This window comes from Pristiophorus japonicus, chromosome 4 (assembly GCF_044704955.1).
Source record: "Pristiophorus japonicus isolate sPriJap1 chromosome 4, sPriJap1.hap1, whole genome shotgun sequence".
In the NCBI taxonomy this organism is placed as follows: Eukaryota; Metazoa; Chordata; class Chondrichthyes; family Pristiophoridae; genus Pristiophorus; species Pristiophorus japonicus.
In genome coordinates, this window is record NC_091980.1 from 19,271,672 (window position 1) to 19,292,225 (window position 20,554).

Consider the following 20,554-nt stretch of genomic DNA (forward strand, 5'->3'; position numbering starts at 1 on the left):
TCAAGTCGCTGGAGATATATCACCAACGATGTCTCCGCAAGATCCTGCAAATCCCCTGGAAGGACAAACACACCAATATCAGTGTCCTCGACCAGGCTAACATCCCCAGCATTGAAGCACTGACCACACTTGATCAGCTTCGCTGGGCAGGCCACATAGTTCGCATGCCAGACACGAGGCTCCCTAAGCAATTGCTCTATGCGGAGCTCCTTCACGGCAAACGAGCCAAAGTGGGCAGCGGAAACTTTACAAGGACACGCTCAAAGCCTCCCTGGTGAAATGCGACATCATCACTGACACCTGGGAGACCTTGGCCGAAGACTGCCCTAAGTGGAGAAAGTACGTCAGGAATGGCATTGAGCTCTTTGAATCTCAACGCTGCGAGTGTGAAGAGGTCAGGTGCGGTCAGCGGAAGGAGTGTGTGGTAAATCAGCCCCACCCCACCCATTTCCCCCGACGAATGTCTGTCTCACCTGTGGCAGGGTCTGTGGCTCTCGCATTGGACTGTTCAGCCACCAAAGGACTCACTTTAGGAGTGCAAGCAAGTCTTCCTCGATTCCGAGGGACTGCCTGTGATGATGATGATATATAAATGTAAGGCTTTCTTTAAATCTCCTCTGCACTCTCTCCAAGGCCTTCCCATCCTTCCTAAAGTGTGGTGCCCAGAATGGGACGTGATTCTCCAGCTGGGGCCTAACCAGTGTCGTATAAAATGTTTAGTACAACTTCCTTGCTTTGTATCAAGAGCATCACTCAACAGCAAAGCAGAACAAGTGTGATGTCCACCCCCAGCACCCCCCACCCCACGACATATTGGCACACGTATGCTAAATAGGACTAGAGACAAGAAGCATACCTGCACATCGATCAGACATTGTGGCGCAAATCATGCACAGCAACCCTCTGCTCAGAAATGGAAGTTAATTGCTTAACTCACTCCAGTGGAACAGACCAATGGTTCAGACAATGTGAAAGCTAGTGAAAGACACTGCTTCTTCAGCTGAACTCGTAGCCAGCGAGAGTGTGTGATCGGAACCTGAGCGCCCCCCCCCCCCCATCAACACTTTACATTGCTTTCTTCACACTATTACGGTGAACCATTTCTCCCCCCTCTCAATCTCCCAGTCCTTGAATGTAATTGTTGTCTGTTGCTGAATTGTATATCCTCACAGCCACATTGATCCTTTGCACACAATGACTGCATTTTTCCTTTTTCTTTCTGGCATGCTGCCTTTGTTACGCTTTCTGCACCGTATTGACGAGTTTTTGTAGAATTTTAAATTAAAAAATAGATTGCATCTTTTATGAAGTTCACATCTATAACAGCACTCAAGGATACAGGCCCTATTGTGTTTAAAATGAAAGAATAATCATAATAATGGCCCGATTAAAATAAGTCTGTACTCTTCCTTCTCTACCTGGTCGTATGGGTGCACTCTCTCGCCTGAGTCAGAAGGTAGTGGGTTTGCGTCCCACTCCAGCGGCTTGAGCACATAATCCAGGTTGACAACTCCAGTGCGGTGCTGAGGGAGTGCTGCCCTGTCAGCAGTGCCATCTTCCGGATGAGACGTTAAACTGAGGCCCTGCCTGCCCTCTTGGGTGGGTGCAAAACATCCGAATGATCATATTCAAAGAATAGCATGGGAGTGCTCCCAGTGACCTGGTCAATTTTTAATCCCTCAAATAATCTGGGGATAGGGAGGTAAAGTGGAGTTGAGGTCGAACCTCAGCCATGATCTTATTGAATGGCGGATCGGGCTCGACAAGCCAAACGTTCCTATTTATAAGAACATAAGAAATAGGAGCTATTCAGCCCCTCAAGTCTGCTCCGCCATTCAATAAGATCATGGCTGATCTTCTACCTCAACTCCACTTTTCTGCACTATCCCTTGATTCCCTTAATATCCAAAAATCTATCGATCTCGATCTTGAATATACTCCACGGCCCTCTGCGGTAGAGAATGCCAAAGATTCACCACCCTCTGATTGAAGAAATTTCTCCTCACCTCAGTGGTAAATGGTCGACCCCTTATTCTGAGACTGCGGCCCCTGGTTCTCGACTCCCCAGCCAGGGGAAACATCCTCCCGACATCTACCCTGTCAAGCCTTGTACGAATCATGTCATTATCACAAAAAAAAATCATCTGGTCATTGCTGTTAGTGGGAGCTTGCTGTGCACAAATTGGCTGCCGTGTTTCCTACATTACAACAGCAATTATGCTTCAAGAGTACTTGATTGACAATTTGGGAGATCATGAGGTTGTTGAAGGCGCTATGTAAATTCAAGTTCTTTATTTCTTCCTTACACAGTGGAAATTTATATTAAAATATAACTGATCAAACATGTTCAAACTACCCTGTGTAAGGATTGCACCATAATAACCAATAAGCTGTTCGGACAAGATTCCCTCCCCTTTTAAGTTGCCAGTTTTTGCAGGTTTCTGCCTATCTGGTTGTTAAATTCTTCCTTTTCTTTTACCTACAATCTACAGCATTTAAAACCCAAATGTTGCACAACTAACCATCATGTCTTGACTTGGCCTGCTCTTTACAGCATTGGGTCTTCTCTGTGGAGCTTTAGCCGGTCATGCAGGCCCCACAACCGGTCAACCGTTCCACACATCGGGAGTTCCAACTACAGATAGGTCGCCAATGCTCATCATGGGGATATCCCCGAAGACAAGACGCATATATAATTATAAAAACACAACCAGCTCGAGACAGTGCAGGCAAGTACGCGATAGTCAGGCTTGCTTTAATATTAAAGTTAAGTTAAGACAAGCGATGCATTGATAAAGGGGAGGGCCTAAAACGGTTTTAATCTCGCCTGATCTCACAGAGGCTGCGGTGAACCATGCCACTGAAGCGACTAAGAGTACAGATCAGAGATTATTTCTGCGTTGGCACATATCACACTGAAAGCAAGTTAGCACAAAAGGGAGAGTTGGAGCCACTATAGTGTTCAGTGCTGATCAGTCTCGTCAACATTTTATTCAGCAATTGAGCCAAGAATAACAATTCAGGAGTGAAGGCTACTTTGAAGGCAGTTCCCAAACTGTACGGTACAGGCAGCTTTGTGCAAAACCTTTCCCAATCAATTGAGCAAAATGGAGATTGATAGGATTTGTGTTAGGCAAGGGTATCAAGGGTGATGGAACCAAGGCGGATAGATGGAATTAAGAGACAGAACAGCCATGATCTAACTGAATGGCGAGATAGGTCGAGAGGCTTAATGGCCTACTCCTGTTCCTGTAACCACTTGCCTTTGCCTGCCTGAAAGATTAATATATTTATCCGAGTTCTGGGCGGAAATGCTTGAATACTTCTTCTCAAGGCATCTGCAACAAGTTGGCTTTCATAGCATCATAGAAATTTACAGCGCAGAAGGAGGTCATTTCGACCTATCGTGTCCGCGTCGGCCGACAAAGAGCCATCCAGCCTAATCCCACTTTCCAGCTCTTGGTCCGTAGCCTTGTAGGTTACAGCGCCTCCAAGTACTTTTTAAGTGTGGTCAGGGTTTCTGCCTCTACCACCCTTTGAGGTACTGAGTCCCAGACCCCCACCATACTCTGGGTGAAAACATTGCCCCTCAAATCCTCTCTAAACCTTCTATCAATTACATTAAATCTATCCCCCCTGGTATTGACCCCTCTGCTAAGGGAAAGAGGTAATTCCTATCCACTCTAGCTTGGCCCCTCAATTTTATACACCTCAATAAGGTCTCCCTTCAGCCTCCTCTGTTCCAAAGAAAACAACTCCAGCCTATCCAATCTTTCCTCATAGCTAAAATTCTCCAGTCCAGGCAACATCCTCGTCAATCTCCTCTGTACCCTCTCCAGTGCGATCACATCTCTCCTGTAATGTGGTGACCAGACCTGCAGCTTTCAGCATCTAATCTTCCTCAGTAGTGAAGGTCAATTGTGCTAGTTCACCACCTACAAACCTGACAACGGCCAACTTAAAGCTGCTTTTAGGTAGTGCCGTGTGCAATCGGCTCCCGCCTCATGGGATTGTGCACAATTGGCGGCACAGTGAAATAAATTGGTCAGAATCGCTCGGCCGCCAACCGGCAGAAAAAAACATTTCCCCCAGCACCAGCTTCAGTGACCCTGGGAAGCTTACTTTGGCATTGCCACTGGTGACACAAGGCCCACGCATCGGGGGCTAATGGCATTATGACACCATGCCACAGCAGCTCATTATGACCCACGGTCTCAGTTGACCAACACGCAAGAATATAAGAACATGAGAAATAGGAGCAGGAGTAGGCCATACGTCCCCTCGAGCCTGCTCCGCCATTCAATAAGATCATGGCTGATCTGATCTTGGCCTCAACTCCACTTTCCTGCCTGTTCCCCATCACCTTTGACTCCACTGTAGTTCAAAAATCTGTCTATCTACGCCTTGAATATATTCAATGAACCAGCCTCCACAGTTCTCCGAGGTAGATAATTCCAAAGATTCACGGCCCTCAGAGAAGAAATTCCTCCTCATCTCCATCTTAAATGGGCGACCCCCTTATTCTGAAACTATGCCCCCTAGTTTGAGAATCCCCCATGGGAGAAACACCCGACACTGGGTTTAAGAACTTAACATGCGCTTTCTTACTCCAGTTTGATACAGACCTAGGATAACTGAAAAGAAAAAAGGGCAGAGAAAAAAAATCACACGATAACCAAGATTCAAGACTCCTCCCAGTTCTCTCGTCCCGATTTTTTCTTTGTTCAGACCCGGAGGTTTTTTTAATCTTCCATGGTCCAAACAAGAACAACTTTCATTTTTATAGCACCTTTAACGTAGTAAAACGTCTCAAGGCGCTTCACAGGGGAGTAATCAGACAAAATTTGACACTGAGGTGCACAAGGAGACATTAGAATAGGCGACCAAGATCATGGTCAAAGTGGTAGGTTTTGAGGAGCGATTTAAAAGGAGGAGCGAAGGGTGGAGAGGTTTAGGGCCTCAACAATTTAACGCACTGCCCCAATGGTGAGATGAAGAAAAGTGTAGACACACCAGAAATACTAGCTTGCATTTTCTCTTTTTAGATGCTGACAGACCTGTCATGCATTTTGTGTCTTGAGACAGTAGAGGGAGCCCATAAACGATAAAGTACTTGCATTTATATAGCGCCTTTCATGACCTCAGGAAGTAGTCCCTTTTGTAATGTAGGAAACACGGCAGCTAATTTGCGCACAGCAAGCTCCCACAAACAGCAATGTGATATTCTGTTCCTAGGTGTTGGATGAGGAATAAATATTGGCCAGGACACGGGGGATAACTCCCCTGCTCTTCTTCAATATAGTGCCATGGGATCTTTTACGTTCACCTGAGAGAGCAGACGGGTCCTTGGTTGGACGCCTCACCCGAAAGATGGATACAGCTCATTATGGAGACCAGGAAAGGTTGAATGAACCTTTATGGATGTTGGTGCTGGAGATGAAACACTCGTCTGTTTTTGCCACCCTCATCCCAAAGTACAGCAGGGTAACCCTCCTCTTTTTTTAAAATCTGCCCTCAACAATATACCTCAATGGAAATCTTTGCATCATAGCAACAGAGGAATTCACAAGACTGGATGAGACCATTGCATTGTACGTGGCCAGACCCACTCCATAAAAGCTATCACTCCTTGCCACACACAGTTTCACCAGTTAAGTTTTGTGATTCAGCATCAGATGGCTAATTAAATGCCAAATTATGGGCAGGTTGTGCCCATTAGGAACTGGGTTGGAAATGCCACAAATTCAACTTCTCATCGTAGAAGATTGTCACCTCATTTTGTATCTGTGCTGGGTTCCAACACAGGTCCCAAGGATGTGAACAAACACATCTTCAAACCCACTGAACATACAGCTTCAAACCTTCTACTTACGTTTAAAGAGGTCAAACTTGGCTCCAGGGGTAGCACTCAAAACCTCTGGGTCAGAAGGTCGTGGGTTCAATTCCCACTCCAGAGACGTGGGCAATTACATAATCCACGTAAACAGTGCATTGCTGAGGGAGTGCCGCATTGTTGGAGGTCTCGACTGCCCTCTCAGGTGGATGTGAAAGGGTCACGTGCCGTTATATCGAAGAAGAGAAGGGGAGTTATCCCTGATGTCTTGGGCCAATATTTAACACTCAAACAACATTACCAGATGATCTGGTCATTATCACATTGCTGTTTGTGGGAACTTGCTGTTTGTAACTTGGCTGCTGCATTTCCTGCATTACAACAGTGACTAACTCCAAAAGGTAATTGGCTGTAAAGTGCTTGGGGATGTCCAGAGGCGCTATATAAATGCAGTGTGGGCTGGCCCGTGCTGCCCCTGGGCCCTCACCCTCCAGTCATCTTGGTTAATCCTTGCCACTGGACTAAGACCTAGCTCTGTCGAGCCCGTGTGGTGGCTGGTGTGCAACGGCCACCACACGTTAAAAAAAATCCACGCACAGGCATCTTCCACCCTTCAACATGTAGTTCGGGACCTGGAATATCAGGTCCTTCACTGAAACACCTGTGAACTTTTTGACGTGGAGGCAAGTCACCCTCGACTCAAGGGACTGCCGAAGATGATGATGATGATGATGATGGATATAAATGCAGGTTCTTTCTTCCTTCAGATTACTAATGCTTCTCACAGGTTTGTTATTCACTCCTTATTGCCTCTCCCCAAATTCATGTCATTATTTTTACTGTGGCTTTTTAAGACTTTGCATATTTTATATGATCATCCCAGGCACCGTTTGTCTCTGCTGTTATGTTGATGACTGAAAGAGTAACGGGAACCAGAGGAGAGGAAAAGCACAAAAAAAATCACTGCGAATGAGATCGACACTTCTGAGTCCAATTGGTGACGTGGTAGTGGGGAGGATTAAGAAAAACAATGGGAGGATAACACACAATGCAAGCCTCAAAATGGCTGTTTCTGATAGCAGTGGACAAAATCTTCAATGTGGTTGTGTGACACTGCTTTGACGAAGATTTCATCGCAGGTATGGACCTGTTGGGTATTAACTGGGTTAACGCCTCGGTTTAAACAACAGGCACAGATAGATGTCACTCCAATCCAGTGAGTATTTATCCACCCGTATCAGTCACAGCCATTTCCACAGAAAAATCGTTTAGCTCCCCGAGTGGTCCAGAATGGAACCTGATGGAGCAGGAAGGTCCCACATTTGATTGCCAGTCGGTGTTCAGTTAGCTGATTCAGTGCAGGGTACCACAGAGGCATGAAGCTTGACCTCAACTGATTTTCCCTTCTGCTCGGTGACAGCCAGCACTCCCACTTTAGATTATCGAATGGTCACCACTCTCCTCCATTGCGGGAAAGTGCATACATTGTGCTGGGACAGGAGGAAGCTTGTCTGTGACGCCCGCCACAGTTCGCTAGCTTGCTGATGCTCACCTTTAGGCGCAAACAGGGCAGTTGGTGCCTCTGGAGCCGTATGTCAGCACAAGTCTTCACAGTGGGGTAAAATAGCAAAAATAGGACTCGGATATTTTAGCGACAGTCAGTCAGTCAGAGTGACATGCATCCTATTGCGTTTCGAAATGTTTCCAGGAGAAAATCCGGGGAAACACCAACTATATTTAACAATTCGAGCATCCACAATTTAAACTATTGACTGAGCGAGAGGGGTGAATGCTGGAAAATAGTCTAGGGTGAAACGGCTAATTGAAAATGTGTCTTTATTTATACGGTGCAATAATGGCTCTCACTCAAACACAATTACTTTTTTTCCTTCGGTTAATCTATTTAATAAAAAGGAAACACACACACACACGCACACTCCACTGTATCACAGCATTATTGCCTTTAACAGGTTGGTTGGCTTTCAGAATTGGATGAATAGGTTTTTCATACCAGTGGTAATAAAATTAGCCAGCGGAAGACGAGATCAAATCCGTGCCTGAGGCGTTGCGATGACTCCGCTGGTAAATGCACGGCCCTCTGTCTGAATTAGATGGAGGAATATCACTGGCTTCTGATCTTTCCCGGGCTCGCTGATTAAAATTAGGATGGCAATAGGACAATGGTTGCCCTGGACTCTCTCAGGAATTAAATATTAATCTCCGGGACACTGCAGTCAGCAACGCAAGTGAAAAATCATTGGGAAATGTGTTAAAATTTGAGGGGCTATTTTTTGAAAGTAGTTGTTGTTGTTGATGTGCAACCCCTCCCCCATCTTCTTTAAACCCCTTCGCTTATTAGTCAAAAGTGGTGGAGATGGGGAAACAAAAGGTTGTTTGACTGAAGGTCAAGAATTTAAAATTGGCGTAGGAAGGTACAGCGCTAAAGATGGACGTGTTGGCCAACCAATGGTGGCATTGTGGGGGCAGAGCAATTGGAGACAGGAGGTCACATGACACAAGCTCCAGGAACACATCCAACAAGAGTTGGCAACTTTGAGGTGGCGATGGGGGGGAGAAGATACAAACTCGCATTGAATTAATCAGGTCGGAGAATTGGGCACTGTGCTGTATTGTTCATCATCAGCATAGGCGGTCCCTCGTATCGAGGATGACTTGCTTCCACGCCAAAAAGGATGAATTCACAGATGTTTCAATGAAGGACCTAATATTCCAGGTCCAAGATTACATGTTGAAGAATGGAAGATGCCTGTGCGTGGATTTTTTTAACATGTGGTGGCCGTTGCACACCAGCCACCATACAGGCTTTGCAAAGCTAGGTCTTGGTCAAGTGGCAAGGATTAACCACGACGGCTGGAGACCAGCTCTGCTGCACAGAGCTAGTGCGCACACATATCGCAGTGTGGGCTGGCCCATGCTGTTCCTGGTCTAGGAGTGTCAGGCCAGACTCATGTGCTCAAGTTGAACCTACAACCTTCTAACGCAGAAAAAAGGATACACTTTAATATGTTTAGATTACTTTAATTGTGTTAATATGTTTTCAGTTTCCTTGTGCGTGTCCTCACATATTGTTACGACGTCACTAACAAACACACTACAGGATGGCTCCAACACAGAAAATACCATGAGACTTTTCCCACACGACCCTTTGATTATATTTACATCAGTAGTTGCATTACCACAGTAGTCCACAAGGGGGAAAGCTCTATTACAGGCACAACCGTCACCACGGCTGGTTTGCAGCGCTCGCAAATTTTTCAGTGATGGGTCAGTAGAAAATCAGGAACGGGAGCAAATCAAACCGAGTGATCTCCAAACCAGATTCTCCAATGTCAGTCCAACAAGGTTCTGCACCGCGAGCTTTACAGCTTAAAATAAAAAGGAAAAAAGCCTCAATTAAAAAGAATGTTTGATCGCCAATACAAGACCTCAGCGACCCATCAGGGTGGTGCCCACTCATTCTATTCCATCACCGTTGGAGCAAACTGTTTCCAGGATATCTATTTGTACAAAGTCCAGATACAGGCTCACACACACACATAAGAAGGGACGGTTGATCATGCTACTGCCTATTCTTCTCAAGGCTATTCACCCTAGACCAGATTCAATTGTAGAGCTTCAGCACAATCTCCCGGTCACTACAACCCCAAATGAGGATCTGAAAATACAACCATTGGAATTTGGTTCAAAATCTGACAAGAGATGCTAAATTGGTCACAATCCAGCGCTGCCACTTGGAATTTAAGCAAAGTGCAACGGTCGAAATGTGAACCGTACACACGGGATCCACTGGACTAGTGATAAGTTCCCAGCAATCCCGTTAGAGATATTGTCCAACACATCTTGTATCTGGAGAGGGCATCGAATTATCAACGGGGTGAAGCGATAGAAGCAATTCGAAGTGATGGAAGTAAAAGGAACTTGAATGTTACACGTGTCGGGTCAATGATGAACACGCATTAGAAACATAGCAACATAGAAAATAGGTGCAGGAGTAGGCCATTCGGCCCTTCGAGCCTGCACCACCATTCAATAAGATCATGGCTGATCATTCACCTCAGTACCCCTTTCCTGCTTCCTCTCCATACCTCTTGATCCCTTTAGCCGTAAGGGCCATATCTAACTCCCTCTTGACTATATACAATGAACTGGCATCAACAGCTCTCTGCGGTAGGGAATTCCACAGGTTAACAACTCTCTGAGTGAAGAAGTTTCTCCTCATCTCGGTCCTAAATGGCTTGTCCCTTATCCTTCGACTATGTCCCCTAGTTCTGGACTTCCCCAACATCAGGAACATTCTTCCTGCATCTAACCTGTCCAATTCCGTCAGAATTTTATATGATTCTATGAGATCCCCTCTCATCCTTCCAAACTCCAGTGAACACAGGCCCAGTCAATCCAGTCTCTTCTCATATGTCAGTACTGCCATCCCGGGAATCAGTCTGCTGAACCTTCGCTGCACTCCCTCAATAGCAAGAACGTCCTTCCTCAGATTAGGAGACCATTTCTCCCGTCGTGTATGTTGCTTGTAAATATGGAGGGCTGGGGTTTCGGTTCTGCTCATTTCGGGGCGATATGACGGCGGGACGGTAAAGTTGGGAATAGGTTGCGCCTCAGTCAGCAAAATTCATCTGCTGGGCTCTGAGCTCTGAGTGTGAGGCGGAGCGCTAAGGGAGGCGTTACACACCTCTTTTAGGGCGCTGGGCCAGCTGAGCAACTGAAAATCTGTTGCTAAATAGCCGGCCCTCGGAGCGCCTTGAGAGAGGATTCTGTGGCAAATAGAAATACATTTTTTTTTAAATTAAATCACACCTAAAAACACAACAAACATTCCCAAAACCTTAAACACCCCACAATAAGCTACACTGCAAAAATAAAACTCAATAAAACAATCAAACTTCCCTCATTCACCAAATCCATCACTCAACACCGCCGGGATGCTGCGGAGCGCTGCAGTGGAGGTTCAACGCACAACAAATTGACACTCACAGGCGGTGCTGCTCTGCGTCCTCGCAAAACCGGCAACTAATTTCCCGGCGGGCGCTGGGAGCTGGACAGCCGCCCGGAAACCATCGCCGCTGCCATTACCGCCCCTCTGGGGCGTGAACAGAGGCGGCAAATTAGCGAAAATCCAGCTCCTAAATGTCCTCATCCAACTTGTCCCATTTGTCGGAACGAGAGCCTCTTCAATGCATTGAGCCAGTTCCAAGCTTAATTGCACCGGTGGCATAGAGACTGAGCACAGGTCTGGCTCTGTGCCGTATCCTCCTGCCCGCCAATGTCACGAAAGATAGAGCGCGTCATGATGCAACATTTCCAGGCCTACTGTCCGAATGGGTGACAATAGATAACCAGAACAAGATGGCAGCATAAGCACAGGGGGGGAAAAAAGTATATAGTGCACAATGGTGGTTTCCCCTCTCCCCCAGCCCCCCCCCCCCACCCCCGTCCCGAGACCAGGGCAAGCCTCTTAATGCAACCTAATGGGGTAGAATTTGCGGTCGGCATGACGGCAGACTTCCAAGTGTAAGACCGTCATACCCCCCCTTTTGAAATTGGCCGCAGGTTTAAAATTTCCGCTCTTGCTAAATCCCGCACTTGTGATTGGTCAAGTTCCCACTGGACAGATCGTCTGCTGCGTCTGTCAAATCCTCATTGGCGGCGAGAACTTGGGCCAATTGCTCACAAACTCACCGACATTGTACGCAGGAAAATTCTACGGCTGGTGCCAACAGGCGCCGACCCAACATGCATTCAACCAGATCTTCTGCGATATAAATGGGCCGTATGATTCTCAACAACAACTAGTAGTTATACAGCGCCTTTAACGTAGTGAGGCGCTTCACAGGAGTATTATGAGAGTCAAAATTTGACGTCGAGCCGCATAAGCAGAAATTAGGGCAGGTGACCAACAGCTTGGTCAAAGAGGTAGGTTTTAAGGAGCTTCTTGAAGGAGGAAAGAGAGGTAGAGAGACAGGGCGGTTTAGGGAGGGAGTTCCAGAGCTTGGGGCCTTGGCATCAGAAGGCTCGGCCACCAATGGTTGAGCAATTATAATTAGGGTGCTTAAGAGGGCAGAATTAGAGGAGTGCAGACATCTTGGGGGTGTTGTGGGCCTGGAGGAGATTACAGAGATAGGGAGGGGCGAGGCCATGGAGGGATTTAAAAACAAGGTTGAGAATTTTGACATCGAGGCGTTGCTTAATTGGAAGCCAATATTGGTCAGCAAGCACAGGGGGTGATGGGTGAGCGGGACTTGGTGCGAGTTAGGACACGGGCAGCCGGGTTTTGGATCACCTCTAGCTTACATAGGGTAGTATGTGGGAGGCCAGCCAGGAGGGTGTTGGAATAGTCAAGTCTAGAGGTAACAAAGGGAAGAAGCAGGAAGTAGGATGTATGCACAAGTGACGGGTTTCGGTGGGGTTGCCGAGAAACAAGCTCGCTGGTTGTGGGCATAAAATGGTTGAACAAGAGCAGGGTTGCGTACAACTTCCACTCCTACGGGGAGAGAGTCATCCGTGTTTTCCGCTCTCCCGTCTTCCGCACTCCAAGGAGACCTGTTAATCCCCCAGTAATGAGACAAATTAATTTTTTCCCACAGAAAACATCAGGATTTGGAAATCAATCTGACAGATGGTATTTTTCACATCATCGGGCTCTGCAAAATTAATTTACAACATATAAATTTTATAGTGATGATAAAAAGAGACGTGAATCATTACTCAGCTCAGGCCATAGCCCAGCTAAAAAGGACTAGGACTTACTTTATACCTCACCGTATTCCATACTGCACTACATACAATGTCTCCAGCTTCTCTTGGCAACTACCCTCTGTTACCCCTGCTTAGTGTCAGCTCAGTGGGTACCACCCTCACCTGAGTCAGAAGGTAGTGGGTTCAAGTCCCACTCCAGGAACTTGAGCACATAATTCTAGGCAGACACTCCAGTGCAGTGCTGAGGGAGTGCTGCACTGTTGGAGGTGCCGTCTTTCAGATGAGATGTTAAACCGAGCCGTTAAACGTCTGCTCTCTCAGGTGGACGTAAAAGATCCCACGGCACTATTTTGAAGAGCAGGGGAGTTATCCCCGGTGTCCTGACCAAAATTTATCCTTCAATTAACACAACAAAAGCAGAATATCTGGTCATCATCACATTGATGTTTGTGGGAGCTTGCTGTGCCCAAATTGGCTGCCGTGTTTCCCACATTACAACAGTGATTACAATCAAAAAGTACTTCAAAGCGCTTTGAGACGAATGGTGGTCCTGAAAAGCATAAATGCAAGTCTTTCTTCTTTAATGTCTTCATATCCTTACTATTGCACACTCAAGTGTTTCTGTGGAATGCATGCAATAGAAATGCAAGGTCGTCCGTTTGAGTTAGAGGAATTTAAATGCAACACAGGTGAGCATTGATGAGCTTCAAGAGCGCTGGACCAGTTTGCGGCTGGGGCTGTGATCACCTTGTACAAGTGGTAGGTTTTCTGTATAAATCACGGTCAATATGCTCTCCTGCATTAACTTCGAAAGCCTTAGAGAGATCGGAGGAGAATTTACACACATTTTCCCCGATTGGCTTCAGTTTGTATTGCCTCTTCTCAGGAGATTACATGGCTCCTGGTGGGTAGGGAGCATCAGTCTCACCATGTATTGTAAAGCTACACAAGTGTACGAGGAGAGATCGAGTCGAATGGACCTATATTCTCTGGAGTTTAGATGAACGAGGGGTAATCTCATTGAAACGTATAACATTTTTGGAGGGCTTGACAAGGTAGATGCTGAGAGACTGTTTCCCCTGACTCGAGAGTCTAGAACTTGAGGTCACAGTCTCAGAATAAGGGATTAGACATGTAGGACTGAGTTGAGGGGAAATTTCTTCCCTCGGAGGGTGGTGAATCTTTGGAATTCTCTACCCTAGAGGACTGAGTCGATGAGTATATTCAACATGGAGATCGATAGAATTGACACTAAGGGAATGAAGGGATATGGGGATAAGATGGGAAAGCGGAGCTGAGGTAGAAGTTCAGCCATTATCTTACTGAATGGCGGAGTAGGGCCGAAGGACCAAATGGCCTAATGCTGCTCCTACGTTCTTAAGTGGGATGGGCTAGATGGACCCGTTGGTCTTTTCCGTCCGTCATTTCCGTATGTTTCATACACATTTCCGCGCTTGTTTCCAGGCATTTTCTCAGCGGGAGCAGCAGTATAGGCACTTCAATTTGTCTCTGTGGGATGAGGTGGGAGGGGTGCCTGCCAACATGGACCATCTAGTGCTTAAAACATGAAGAATGGCCAATTATTTAAGCTACTGAAGGGCAGCAGCCATCCATGGAACCACATTCCAACAGCCAGGGAATATAAAGTTCGAAAACGAAAACCCCATGACTGAAAAGCACATTGCTTTGGGATGGATAACAGATTACAGGCTGAGCAAGAGGACCAAATGTAGATGGCCAGCGGTCTGCCATCAGGTCTTAAAGACTACTTACTTCAACAACACTACGTTTGTTTATTCTCATAAGAGGGCAATGTTTCTTTTTTTTAAATTCATTCCTGGGATGTGGGCGTCACTGGCAAGGCCAGTATTTATTGCCCATCCATAATTGCCCTTGAGAAGGTGGTGGTGAGCCGCCTTCTTGAGCCGCTGCAGTCCGTGTGGTGAAGGTACTCCCAGTGCTGTTAGGGAGGGAGTTCCAGCATTTTGACCCAGCGACGATGAAGGAACGGCCGATATACTTCCAAGTCAGGATGGTGTGTGACTTGGAGGGGGAACGTGGAGGTGGTGGTGTTCCCATGCACCTGCTGCCCTTGTCCTTCTAGGCGGCAGAGGTTGCGGGAGCTGCTGCTGAAAAAGCCGTGGCCAGTTGCTGAAGGTGCGCACTGCATTCTCAATGGAAAATCAAACAGGTATTTTGCCCTTTAGGTAAATTAGCAGAGGGAAGATTTACCGTGACTTACTTGCAACCACTGGAAGTGCCCGGGGCAAAATGCTTTCGCGAGCTCCTGTTGCTGGGATATTAAAACTGAATCGTACCCTGGGTATTGTAACCTTGGCTCATTCAACTTCATTCCCATTAACTTCAATGGAATTACCAAGCTCCCTCAACAGCTTGATCACTTTAGGAGAAAAAAAGAAAGCTCAGTTCTTAAGATGATGGATGATCAACAGGTACTTTTTTTAAAACATTAAATTATAGGTTGCATATCGAGACACAAGTCCCGGCCAGAATGGGAAATTCCCCACACTCCCGCCTGGATGTAACTGGGATTAACTGCTGCAAATAACTGGGATTAATTTTACATATTAGTTTTTGTTACTCTCCTCCACTCAGTGCATTCTGATCAAGAAAACATCCTGGTTTGCGGTCGTTCTGGTCTCAAGTTGGGAGATTTTGTAAATTGGAGACTCTCACTTAATAGCCACAAATCCCACACCTGCCTAACGCATTGGCTGACATTCATCGTGAAAATTTGAAAGTGCAGCTCCTCTGATGTCAGTAAAGGCACTGCTCATTGTTGTGATGAATGCATCTGTGACTATGCGCACAGGTTTGCAGAGGTTGAGATGTCTGCTGTAGCTCAGTGGATAGCACACTTGCCTCTGAGTCAAAAGGTTGTGGGTTCAAGTTCCACTCCCAAGACTGGAGCACAAAAAAACTAGGCTGACACTCCCAGTGCAGCGCTGCACTGTCGGAGGTGTTGTCTTTTGGATGAGACGTTAAACTGAGGCCACGTTTGCCCTCTCAGCTGGATGTAAAAGATCCCATGGCACTATTTACAACAAAAGAGTTGTTGAGTTGGGAGTGGCTTAGCCAGTCATGTGATGTTCATAAGACTCAATAAAATCCCAGTTGGGTGGGGATCCACAATGAGGCAGGTGGATGAACTGGTAATGTGATTGTTAAACCTTTTGCTAATAAACCAATTAGTTCTTAATAGCGAGACAAAAGGCATGATGGGCCAAATTGAAATGGTAATGACAGAAGTTAGAAAAAGATTGGGTGACCGCTTTGCTGAACACCTCCATTCAGTCCGTAAATATGACCCTGAGCTTCCTTCACCAGTCACTTTAATTCTCCACTCCAAACTCACTCTGGTATCTCTGTCCTCGGTCTCCTCCACTGTTCCAATGAAGCTCAATGCAAGCTCGAGGAACAGCACCTCATCTTTCGTTTAGGCACTTTACTGCCTTCTGGACTCAACATAGAGTCAACAATTTCAGACTGTAACCTCTGGCCATCTTTGGCTCTTTTCCCCTCCCATCATCTTATGTTTTTTTTCCCCTCTGTCTCTATTGGCAGCTGGTCATTACTCTGCCATTCATACCCTATCCAACATAACCTTCTTCTAACTTAACATAAGAACATTAGAAATAGGAGCAGGAGTAGGCCATACGGCCCTTCGAGCCTGCTCCGCCATTTAATAAGATCATGGTTGATCTGATCATGGACTCAGGTCCACTTCCCTGCCCGCTCCCCAGAACCCCTTATCATTTAAGAAACTGTCCATTTCTGTCTTAAATTTATTCAATGTCACAGCTTCCACAGTTCACTGAGGCAGCGAATTCCATAGATTTACAACCCTCAGAGAAGAAATTTCTCCTCATCTCTGTTTTAAATGGGCGGCCCCTTATTCTAAGATCGTGCCCTCTAGTTCTAGTCTCCCCCATCAGTGGAAACATCCTCTGTCATTACCATTTCAATTTGGCCCTTCATCCCTTTGGTCTCTCTAATCTCTCCTGCCTTCCACCCTATCACAGACCTTCCCTTTTGTTCTTTCTTCCCCTCCCCCTTTCACTGCTTAAGAATGTGTTCTTTTCGAACATTCAGCAGTTCTGACGGAGGGTCGTCGCCCCAAAACGTTAACTATGTTTTTCTTTCCACAAATGCTGCCTGACCCACTGAGATTTCCAGTATTCTCTGTTTTTAGTTCTTAATAGCAATGTGTTGCTATGAATTCTTCAGCAAAGAACCCATCATGCAAATATATTACAATTCCAATTTACTCCAATTATTGGAGAAACAACAGTCTTAAGCTCGTCACGGCAGTGAAATAAACTACAGGTACTCACGGTTGTCTCAACTCACACGTGAAAAGACGCGATTATATTGCAGGAGCGCAGCCAATGAGAGTGGTTTGTAGGTCGGCATCATCAACGGTAGCACTGGCATTGAGCCAGGGCAACTACATGTCCACTGAAGCAGCAATTGGGTCTTCACCTTCGTGTGATCAGTAACCCAAATGTAAAAAGTTGCGGTGGGGGGGTGGGATAAATTGAAAAGAGCAATACAGGGAGGTGTTCTGCCAAGATGGGAAAACAATGGAGAATGACCAGATAATGGAGGGATGATGGCGGCTGTGGAATTGGATTCTAGCAAAGGTAAACAGGGTAGTTGTCGGGGCCCTTAACCTTTGCTGTATCCAGTCATCTCAGCTCCTTTCCCCTCCCATCCTCTTACGTGGAAGTGAATCGAATTGGCTGAAGACTGGCTTCTGCGATGGTGGGGACCTCGGGAGTAGGCCGAGATGGATCATCCACTCGGCGTCCATTCACACCAACAGAACGGAATATCGGTCGGGGCGCATAACGGGCGATGTGGATCAGGACGATTTTCTTCCGCCAAATCTTCCGTTGCTTGTACATTGGATCATGCGAAAATGACTGATGAGAAAAGGCCAACTGGTCCATCGAGCCTGTCCCACGGGAGAATAACGTCCCATGGGAGGTCTGGACACTTGGATTCAGGTTGCCAACCCCAGTCGCCATCTCCTGGCAACAGAACAATGGGAACATGGGTTCACCATTCTTACAGCTGTTACCGCTTTTGAAATGCTAGAATGGGGAGCCGGCCCTTAAACACTCCTCTGCTGCAATCCTGACGCAGATGTCACTCGGTCTCTAAAGGTAAAGGAAGATTTACAAGGATGATACCAGAAACGCTAGGGTATACATATCAGGAATGAATGAAAAGGGCTGGTTCTCTTTTCTCTTGAAAAGAAGGCTGAGGGGCGACCTGATGAGAGGTATTTAAAGTTATGAAAGGTTTTGATAGAGTGGGTACAGAGAGAGTTTCCACTTGTGGGGAAGAGCATAACTGGAGGCCATCAATATAAGACAGTCACCAAGAAACCCAATAGGGAATTCAGAAGAATCTTCTTTATGCAAAGAGTGGTGAGAATGTGGAACTTGCTGCCACAGGGAGTGGTTGAAGTGAATAATATAGATGCATTGTAGGGGAGGCCAGTCAAGCATATGAGGGAGAAGGGAATAGAGGGTTATACTGATAGATTTAGATGAGGAAAGATGGGAGGGGGCTCGAGTGGAGTATAAACGCCGGCATGGATTGGTTATGCCGAATGGCTTGTTTCTATGTCGTATATCCTGTGTAATCCCATGTAAAGGAGAGGACAGAAGAGGAGAACATTGGGGACTATAAAATTGTAATCATTCATGCTCATATTAGAAGTGAATCATAAAGGTATCAGTGCCATATACAGTGATTTGGGATGGGCAGGAAAGCGCTAAATGACCTCACTGTGGGTCAGTTGTCCCAGCAGAAATCCATTACTCCAGCTCCTTTACACATCGCACTGTTCAATTGGAATCCACCGAAGCATTGCCAGATTATAACCTGCATTATTTCTCCCCCTGGTATTGTACTGTGCATTAAATTGGCAGGAGACTTGAAAGTCAAAAGATCCTGAAACCTACAGCATCCAAAAAAAAACAAAATATTCAACGGCCTGAAACTTTTACACACACGTTTTAAAACAAAAGTGTCTGCGACTAACTTCTGAATTGCTTCAACTGCCAGTCAAATGCTATCATGCATCAGAGGCCCTGACTATTTCATTATTATTTGCCCCAGGCAAATAGTAATCAGTACATTTGGTTCACATTGTCTGAAAGAACAGAACACAAGAACACCCTTTATAGCAAGGCAGGGATCTGGTGAGCTGCTAAAGGTTCCTTCTCTTCATTGTCAAACATCCGTAAGCCTCAATGACTGCCTGCTGGGCTCCCCACCCCCACCGATGCGGAGCTGTATACTTATGTAGAACAGATGTTAAAGTGACTTGCTTACCAACATATTACAAGACGCTTAGAAAAACAAGCCCACAGCACCATCACCATATGGACTGGCGCCTACATCATCATTTGCTGCTTGCTGTGCAAGCCTGTTAACTGGGACTCCCTGGTGGAAGTTCAATCATCCCATTTATCAAATCCCCATCCTGTGGGCCGAGTGCATCAATACAAATCCTCAACCTGTAGAACATAAGCCCTGTAAATGAATGTTCCCTTTAGAGCAATTGATGGCGGGAGGGGGACGGATGAGAGCATTTTAACAAGGTCTAGATAGAAAGGAAGCCTGCCAGTTGAAAGATATATCCCAGGCATCCATTTTTCAGACAAATTATATGGAGGCAATTGTAGCTTCGTCCAGCAGGCATTGGTCTGGGGCAACCCCACCACAGGCCCTCCACTACCTCACCCGGGTTGTCACATGTGAGCCTCGGTAGTGAGCGCTGGTAGTCTACTGGACAATAGAGGCGTGGCAGCCAAACTGAACTCAGACCTGATGCCTGGGCGCCTGCACACTCACAAATTCCAGCACGGGTCACTGGACAGCACTCTGGAGTGGGAACTCTTATTTTCCATCCTCTACTAGGGCTGTCGAGACACAATTTTGTGCAACTTCCTGCCACACCAGCTAAAAATGTAAGTATCATCTATAGTGTGCTGGTAACACTGATGTTAAGGAATGAAATCCCAGTCATAGAATCAGAACAATTTACGGCACAGAAGGGGGCCATTCAGCCCATCGTGCCTGCGCCAGCTGACAAAGAGCTATCCAGACTAATCCCGCTTTCCCGCTCTTGGTCCGTAGCCTTGCAGGTTACAGAACTTCAAGTGCATAGCCAAGTACTTTTTAAATGTGAAGTGTGTTTCTGCCTCTACCACCCTTTCAGTCAGTGAGTTCCAGACAGACCCCAGCCACCCTCTGGGTGAAAAACATTCTCAACTCCCCTCTAATCCTTCTATCAATGACTTTAAATCAATGCCCTCTGGTCATCAACTCAGTACTTCCCAGAATCCTTTGTTTTATTTTTTTTTGCACCATTTAGCAACTGTAGGCTTTCGGGATCAGAATTTAATTTTGGACCAAAATTTTAAAAAGGGATTTGTAGGGAAGATACTGTCACTGCAGATTTCCTACATTTCTCAAATGTCATCAGGAAAATACAATATTCAAATCTGTAAACATAACAGAAAACATCTAGCTGCAAAGTGAGACATCGTAGCCAGATATATTAGGGTTTGGCCCTTCGCAGAATATTTAACAATACATCAATAAAGGACATTAATGCAAAAAGCAATAGTGGAGCAAGTATCAATGATGTTAGTTGGCTCAAAGGTAGCGCTGTCACTTCTGAGTCAAACGACTGTGGGTTCAAGCCCCACTGTAGGGATTTGAACACACTTCCCTGGGGTGACTATTCAAAAGTATTTCATTGGCCATAAAGCACTTTGGGATGTCCCGTGATTGTGAAGGGCACTATATAAATGCAAGTTTTTCCTTTTTTGACAGCGCTGAGGGAGTGCTACAGCGTCGGTCGGTGCCATCTTTCAGGTGAGACGTTAAACCGAGGCTCTGACTGCTAGTTCCTTTGAATCTAAAAGATCCTATGACACTATTCAAACA

The 20,554-nt window shown here is 46.1% G+C and overlaps 1 protein-coding gene across 6 annotated transcripts in view; it reads right to left on the minus strand.

Annotated features, from left to right (window-relative positions):
* Positions 1-20,554, minus strand: part of LOC139262845 (protocadherin-1-like) — a 422,377-nt gene that overhangs the window by 389,622 nt on the left and 12,201 nt on the right. The window lies entirely within an intron of this gene.